This window comes from Ictidomys tridecemlineatus, chromosome 4 (assembly GCF_052094955.1).
Source record: "Ictidomys tridecemlineatus isolate mIctTri1 chromosome 4, mIctTri1.hap1, whole genome shotgun sequence".
Classification (NCBI taxonomy): domain Eukaryota; kingdom Metazoa; phylum Chordata; class Mammalia; order Rodentia; family Sciuridae; genus Ictidomys; species Ictidomys tridecemlineatus.
This window is the reverse complement of record NC_135480.1, coordinates 190,943,612-190,951,591: the sequence shown is the minus strand read 5'-3', so window position 1 is coordinate 190,951,591 and position 7,980 is coordinate 190,943,612. Positions and strand designations below refer to the sequence as shown.

The window sequence follows — 7,980 nt, the reverse complement described above, 5'->3', positions numbered from 1 at the left end:
TCTGGTTCTGTGCGTCAGTCATTTTCCTTAAGGGAATAATCTGAGATGGGAAGGACTCTTTGGGGAGTCCGAGGAGGAACGAGGACTCTCGGAACAGATGTGTGTCCTCTTCTGGTCTGGGATGCCTAGCCTTCCAGCTCCCTTCATGTATCGAACTAGTTTTAACTGAGCACCTACCATGTGCCACTGGTAGGTTGGCACTGGGAAGGTGTGGGGGCATGGGATGGTGAATGTCTCACTGGGGGAGGCTTGAGCTGGGGCACTCGAGTGGCCAGGGTCCCCCCTGCTCTGTGCTAGCTGCATGTCCTGGTGCTGGTGGGCTCAGGAGACCTGGCTTCAGATGCTTCAGGCCTGCACCTTCCTGGGCCGCTGTCTGGGGGGACGGCGCCTGACCTGTGAGCATTCACGAGGACCAAGGATGTGAGGAATGCCGTGGTCCCTGTCTGAGTGCCCAGGAGGATGGGGGGTCTGTAGCTCCCACTCCCCATCCTGTCTGGATGTGACAGAAGGGATGGGGAGTGGGAGCAGGAGCGGCTCAGCACAGGAAGCCCCCGGTCAACTCCACGGTGGCGTTTACAGTCTGGGAAGCTGAGGCCCACAGGGCTCATGGGCTCATTCATTCAACAAACACCCAGTGTCAGCTGCACTTGGAGCTGTAAGCTGCCAACGGGACCCACATGGACAGAGGTGGCTTTCCCTGGTAGCCCCCACTGCTGCGGGGCAGACAGGCACTTCCGCCCTCACACGGGCTGACGGGAAGGTCAGGGTGTTGTAGAGGCACCAAGGAGGGTCTCCCAGTAAGCAACTGTGGGGGGTGGGGCCAGGAAAGCTTCCCCGAGGAAGTCACGGCAGTTGGCAGGTGGAGGGGCCGGGAGGCAAAGGCCCAGAGGCCTCCGAGTTTCCGAATTTTCCAGGACCAGGCACTTCAGGGCCAGTGGGCCACATCCAGAACTGGGGCCGTGTCCAGGTCACAGGGGAGCCGTGGAAGGGCTGGCCGAGTCACTGGCTTAGATCTGCATGTGGACCAGGCTGGCCTGGCATGGCTGGTGGAGGGGTGGAGGCAGGGGACCAGAAAGGAGGCCAGTGCAGAGAGGAGAGCCCTCAACCAGCAGTGCTGAGCTGGGCCTCCGGGTGGACACTGTCTGAGACCTGGGGCCTGGGCCTGGGCAAGTCCCCAGGCAGGCAGCTTTAGCCACAGCCTGGGGAGCTCTGGGGGAAGCAGAGCAAGTCGGCCGGGGAGGATGCTGGGCAAGATGGAGTCTCCTCATCTCTGCAACAGGGGGGCCTGGCCGGAGGACTCCCCAGTGCAGGGCCAGGCCAGGGAAGACTCGGGGCTCTCCTCCCAGCACTCTGCAGAGGAACCTTGGAGTGTCTCAGAATCAGCCCCAGGGGGGTGAGGACCCAGAGAAAACAACAAAGTACCTTGAGACTACTCCGGGTGTCCTGTGTGACTTGGGGCAGGCTCTCAGCCCTCTCTGGACCTCGTCAACTGCCAGGCCCCTGGCTCCTGAGTCTGTGTGGCAGGACCTGGCAGCTGAGGTTAACAGGGTCAGCCCAGGCTGGAGCCCCCGTGGTCAGGGTCCGGGAGGCAGGACTTGTGACGGAGCATTAGGGGCGTTCACCAGTGGTGACCCTGAGGCAGGTCCAGGGCTGGAGGGCCATGGCCAACCAGACAGGGCAGGCTGTGGGTCAACCACACAAGCCCCAACCTGACACACGCACCCAGGAGTGACCCTGGGCAAGTGACGTCACTGCTCTGAGCCCAAGTGACCACCTATCCAGAGTGGGCAGAGTAACAAGGTCCCTTTGAAGACCTCTCACGAGGATGAGACTCCCTGATATTCAGAAAGAATGTCACTGCCTGCTGCAGTGACTTTGCCACCTTCAGTCAGCGCCAAACCATCTCATTCGACAGGTACCTGCTGAGAACCTGCCTTGAGCCAGCACAGAACGGAGCGCAAAGGAGAAGATGCACAGGACACTCCCCGGGGCATGTGGGGCGCTGATACATCCTGGGGAGCAGAGTAGAGCAGGGGTCGGGCTGGGTCTGGCAGGGGCCCAACTCTAAATAGGGGGTTCTGGAAAGGTCCTGTGTGGAGGGGACCTTCGTGCGGAGACCTGAAGAGGGGGGCAGGTTATTGCCCTAATGTGCTGACGCTACCTCAGCTTGGGTGGCCTGCAGGTTCCTGCCTGGGCTCCTCCCACTCCCAGCACCCTTATCTTGCTGCTTCGAGGCCCTGCAGCTGGGAGGTCCTGGGCCTGGGCAGGGGAGGCCCCTGGCACCCAGGGGCCTTTTCCTTCCCTGCGTGGGGAGGATTCATGAGGACCACCCAGGGGCCTGGCTGCGGGAGTTCTTTTGTGTCTGGACGGTTCCCCTGGAGGCCACGATTCCCCAGCCTACCGCCAACTCATGCTCCGGCTCAGCAAAACCCCATTCTCTCTCCCCAAGGGAGACGCTGGACTTGTGGGAACAGGTCCTCCCCTGCCCCGTCTCATGAGCCACGAGCCCACCTCTCCCTCAGCATCCTCCCTCCAAGGTGGTGCTTTCCTAGGACCCCCCGAGGCCCTGGGCCTTCCACAGGCCTGAGGTACCCGGCACCAGACCCAGACTTCAGTCCACCTGGCCCTTCCCGGGAACTTGTGCACTCAGGAAGGCACTTCTGGAACCCCCGAGCCACAGTCTGTCTGCAGATTTCTGGAACTTGGGGACGATGCTTTGGCCCCTGGAAACAGGGTCGTCATTCTCAAGCATAGTCAAATTTCAAAGAAGGCCTCTGACCCCTGGGGACATTGGAATTGAGAGAAGCCCTCGGAATCCTGAAGCTCTGGGAATTTCCCAGAGTTCCAATCCTTAAGGGTCTCTCCGGGATCGTAAAACCTCGTCTAGGAGTTGGGAGGGATCCTCTGCGATGGGCAGGTGATTCACGAGTTCCTAGTGCACTGACCAATTCCACGTGACCCGGATGCCCAGACCCCTGGTGGGTTCCCCAGGTCCTGGGGGGACTTCTAGCCAATGGAGAGCGGGCAGCATGGAGAAGCAGTGTGGAGGCTCCCGCTCAGGGAGGTGCTCCCCAAGAATACCTCACAGGAGGCAAGCCCCAGAGAGACCCTGAGACGGAGTCACCGGGAGAGGGAGTTCTTGAGACCCATTGTCCCTGCTCTGGCCACACCCATCCTCTCTCCCCACCCCTGACTGGTCCTGGTTTCTCTTTTTCTCAGAGTCTTTTTTCTTTGAGGACGAAGTGAATCCCTCCACACTTGAGACGCCTGGCCCACGATCGGGGCCAAGGCAACGCTGGCTGTCATTCCTATTATCACTCCTAGCGAATGCGCTCAGTACCAGGGCCACCATTCCCGGACTCGCCAGGGAGGAATCGTCCATGTCTGGACTCTTGCTGTTACGGATTTCAGCTCTGCTGGTCCCTTTCCCACAGGGTGTCCCTTGTGACCCACATTCTTCCAGGGAGAGCAGTGGCGAGTCGGGAAGAGCCAGGGAAAGGTTCCCGCTGCGGCTCAGCTGAGGGGAAGAAATTCATTTGTCTTTATTGAAAAAAGAACCGTGGGGCTTTCCAAAGAGCCTGCCTGCGGTTTCAGGAAATGTCATCCCAGTCCTTCCAAGGAGCTTGGGCTGTGTCCACTCGGTCAGCCAGGAGTCAGCGGCCCCTGGAGGTCCTGCTTCAGTGGACAGACAAGACCAGCCGGGGAGGAGCGGGCAGTTGCCTGCGTCTCAAGAACATCCTGAAGCCAGGCGTGATGGCGCAGCCTACAATCCCAGCGCTGGGGAGGCTGAGGCAGGAGGATCACAGGTCCAAATCGGCCTCAGCAACTCAGCGAGACCATCTCTAAATAAAATATTCAAAAGGGCTGGGGATGTGGCTCAGTGGTTAAGTGCCCTTGAGTTCAATCCCTGGTAGCAATTTAAAAAAAAAAATTCTGATTCCAAATGGGTCCCACTTTATGAGCAGCTTCTTCAGGCTGAGCCACCCCTCCTACAATCATGAACCCAAAATGGCAACATGGAAGGGCCCCGGCTAAGCTGAGGCCTCTCCGAGGAGCAAAAGGCCACAGGCTTCTTATCCTCTATCTCCTGCACCCGATGAGCTCTAATTAGTCCAATTAACAGGGAAGACTTGGGTTCATAAGCTGCTCACTCACACAGGCCACAGGGGCTGCAGCAGGTACGGTACCCACACCTGGGCCTGAGGTTTTGGGGTGAACTGCTGCTCCTGCCCACAGAATAGACAAAATGACCACAGGTGGACCCCTCAGGGCCAGGGCTCTTTGCTTTTCAGCCATCCCAGCCGTCCTCCCTTGCTTGCTCATCCACTGGCCCTTGTGAAGGACTCTGGGTGTGACCCCCAGGCCCTGGACTCCACTTCCTGTCTTCTACTTGGGTGGCCCTTCCTGGGGTCTGCCCCAGTCAGCATCTACCACATGCCGTGCACAGTACGGGACCCCAGGGAAAAAGAGGGCTGAACTTGGTATGTCAGACCCCAAGCACACTCGGCGGAGGAGGGAGAGACGGGCTGACCGCAGCCTGGCCCCCACGGTGGAGAGCAAATGAAGGGAGACCCCTCAGCTCCTCGTGTCCTAAAGAACACGGCCAGAAGGTCCTGCTGGTGATCAGGGAGAGCGTGGGCAGGCCGGCAGAGCGCCTTGGGCGTTGGGGAGACAGTCCTGAGTTTGCATTGCATCTCTCTGGCTGGATGATCTTCAACACCCCGTCACCTGATCTCCCAGCCTCAGTTTTCCCATCTGCAAAACAGGGCCATGGCATGGCGAGAACCTGAATAGAGAAGTCGGTAAGACATGCTCCACCCCAAGTGCTCAGCGCAGACGTGGCAGATGGCGAGAACTTACTAAGTTCATCATTCAGATCCGCAGCACCTGTACCCCATCCCTGTAGCCCTGCAGAGTTCCCCAAGGACATTTATGTATTTATTTTAAAGGGACCTACTCAGCCTCAAGCTAAAGGTAAAGGCTGAACATTTGACACTCACCAGGGAGCAAGGAAGGCCCGGCTGGAGCTCGATTTTTCTGTGGGCCTTGGCTCCAGGGCTGCTGCCCCTTGACTGTATGGAACAATCTGAGCCCAAAGCCTCAGGGTCTTCCTGCTAGCTCTCTGCTGCCCCCTCGTGGACCTATGGGGTATGCTCCTCAGTGCAATTCCAGCCAATACAGAGCCCTCAGCTCCAAGTGGCTGTGACCACGCGGGTCCCTCAAGGTGCACCCTTAGGGAGCGTTTTCACAAGTGTCCGTCACTCAGTCCTTATTTCAGCCAGTTGAAGAACAGGAACGACTGCCCCAGTCAGTCCCATGCCTGGGTGGCCTTGCTCTTGGGGACAGGAGGGAGGGGAATGGGCAAGAGAGTCTGGAGACGACCGGGCAGGGAGAATGTTCCTCCCACAGTACTGGCCACTGGGTCCTGGGGCCTGCCCGACTCCAGCTCTGCCTTGGTGACCCTGAGGGGACAGGCTGGGGCAAGGGACTGAGGAGGGCCAGTGTCTGAGGAAGGCCCCCCACCCTGCCCGCGGTGGAGACGTGAACTCTGACGGCCCCCTCTGGCCAGGGCCTTACCCATGTCCTCCATGGCCCTTCTTGGAGGCCCTCCTGGGGAATGGCTTCTCAGGGCCCCTTCCCTGGTTCCTGAGTGGTCTCTCCTGGTCACCCATGGACGCCCGGGATGAGGACCAGCCGCTGGGCCTGGTGGCCCTGCCTCCCTGTACCTCGCCACTCCCCTCTGCCACCAAGCTCCTCACTGGGCTTTTTTCCTTCCAAAGGCGACTCTGCCTCCGTTTCCTCCTCTGTGCACTCGCTGTCCCCTGAGCCGGGAGCACCCGCCCCACCCACCTGCCCTGCTCTCTGTCAGGAGGGCTCCTGCCCTCGGGGTCACTGTCCCCTCGGCCTCCGCTCCCCATCACGTCTCCGTCTCGGGAGCACCAGAGGCTGCCACACTCCCCATCCTTCCCCGGCAGCAGCCTGGAGTGTGTGTTGGTGGGAGAACACTTCAGCAAATGGACGTGTCCCAGGAGACCCCCGGGTGTTGGAGTCAGGCCGCCCAGTCCCCAGCTCGGCCGGAGCTGGGTGACTTTGAACGAGCCCTTTCCCTCCCTCCTGCCCCAGGCACCCCGGGGTCCCTTGCGAGGCACCCCGGGGTCCCTGTGCCCTTACAAGGGTTCTGGAAGCTGGATGATCCCTGTGGACTCTGCACCCTTGGGCCCCCCCGGGAGGGCAGGGGCGGGAAGCTTCCACCTCCCTCCTGGGGAAAGCCCTGAGTGCAGAGGCCCCCCCTCTGCCTGGCCTCTCTGCATCCTGGGCTTAATGTTTAAACAGCAGCTCAAAGTCCAGGTGGCCTCTCTGCTCTGGTTAATCATCTCAGGACCACAAACACCCCAGGGGCAGGAGGTCAACACCCGGCCATCCTGGGGCCTCTCCCAGCCTCGGGCAGGCTGGTCACTGAGCACTGCCCTGTCCAGGAGGCCAGGGCCAGAGCTTGTGCACCCTGAGGGCCTCGGCTTCTGGTTTGGACAATGGGGTTGATAACCTGGGTCCTGCCCCCCTGCTGCGAAGGTCAGGTGCCATCTTGGTACCCTGTAACAGCCCAAGTAGGGTGACAGATGCCCTGAGGTCAGTGGACAGGTCACAGGGCGCTTTCACAAACAGTGTCTCTGTTGACCTTGGCAGGCGGAGCAGGGACGGTTGTCTTCAGCTTACTGAATGGGAGAGAGGCCTTCAGAAAGAGAAAGCCGCCCAGTTCACCCAGAATAAGAAGTCAGAATGTCTGGCTTCCGGTCCTGTGCACGCCCTCTTGGTCCACGCTGCCCCCGCTGCTGCCGTTAGCCAAACCACAGAAAACTGAGAAACTACGGGATCACAGGGAAGAGAACTATTCCAGAAAGCTAAGCCAAGGCGTTTGCTGGCTTAAACATCGGTCATGGCTTTGAGCTTCCTGGCAGCCAAAGGAAAAAGGAAATGCAGTCAGTGGCCAGGCTGTCTGTTACGGAGCAGAGGAAACTTGAAAAACAGAGACATGCTCCGGATAACAGGAAAAGAGGGGTGGGACGAGATCTTACGATGCACCATTTGTTCATGCACTGACAATGTAGGGAACCCCCCCAAATTCTCACACCGCAGGGGTCTTGTACTTGGAACTGTCTTTCTGAGAGGGTCATCTCCAGCTCTAGCCGGGAGGCTGCTGCCTGGGTGACAGGCCCCTCCAGGAGCAGGGGAGACGGAAGGGCAGGGCTTGACCCCCGGAGAAGGGAACTTCTGGGAGAGGCCACGGTGTCGCGGGCCAACAGCCTGAGCTCTGGAGACTCACGCGTTTTCTGAAACTTCCCAGCCACCATCATCAGTCGAAGGACCACTGTCCTCACTCCCTGGGGACAAAGGACCACATCCAGGTGGCTGAGAACAGAAGTGAACTCTCTCCCCCAGGACTGGACTCCGGGCGTCCCAGAGCAAGTGGTCAGCAGAGACTGGCTCCCTCTGGGGACTCCGGGGTGGACAGTGCCTGGCCTCTTGCCAGTCTTGGTCGGTCGGCCTGTGGCTGCCCCTCCAGCCTCTGCCTCGTGTCCCCGTAGCCCTCTCCTCTGTCGTCTCTGACTCTGAGTCTCTCTCTGTGTTTTCTTATAAAGACACTGGACATTGGGTTCAGGACGCACTGTCACCCAGGTCACCCTTATCCCAACTAATAGCATCTGCAAGTAAGGGCCACGTCCTGCAATTCTGGGTGGACAGGAATTTCAGAGGGAACACTATTTAAGCCCCACAAACAGCTTCAGCTGTCCCCACGTGGCAGGGGTGGTGGTGTGCCTCCTGGGCGTGAACATCTTCAGTCTCACCACAATGCTGGGTCTCTTCCCAAAGGCCACCGGCCCCCTGTCTACGGGAATCAACCCCAGTGATCGATCCCAGCCGGCCTTGGGCCCTGATTGGTCCCTGTCAAGCAGAGCAAACACCCGGTCACCTACCAGCCTC

At 59.7% G+C, this 7,980-nt stretch overlaps 1 long non-coding RNA gene across 1 annotated transcript; it reads right to left on the bottom strand.

The window, feature by feature from the left end:
* Nucleotides 1-3,518: 3,518 nt before the first annotated feature.
* Nucleotides 3,519-5,841, bottom strand: LOC144377342 (uncharacterized). Its single transcript, XR_013438253.1, has 2 exons — nucleotides 5,578-5,841; nucleotides 3,519-4,755 (listed from the first exon to the last, which is right to left on the bottom strand). It is a non-coding gene; the product is annotated as an uncharacterized LOC144377342 (long non-coding RNA).
* Nucleotides 5,842-7,980: the final 2,139 nt, after the last annotated feature.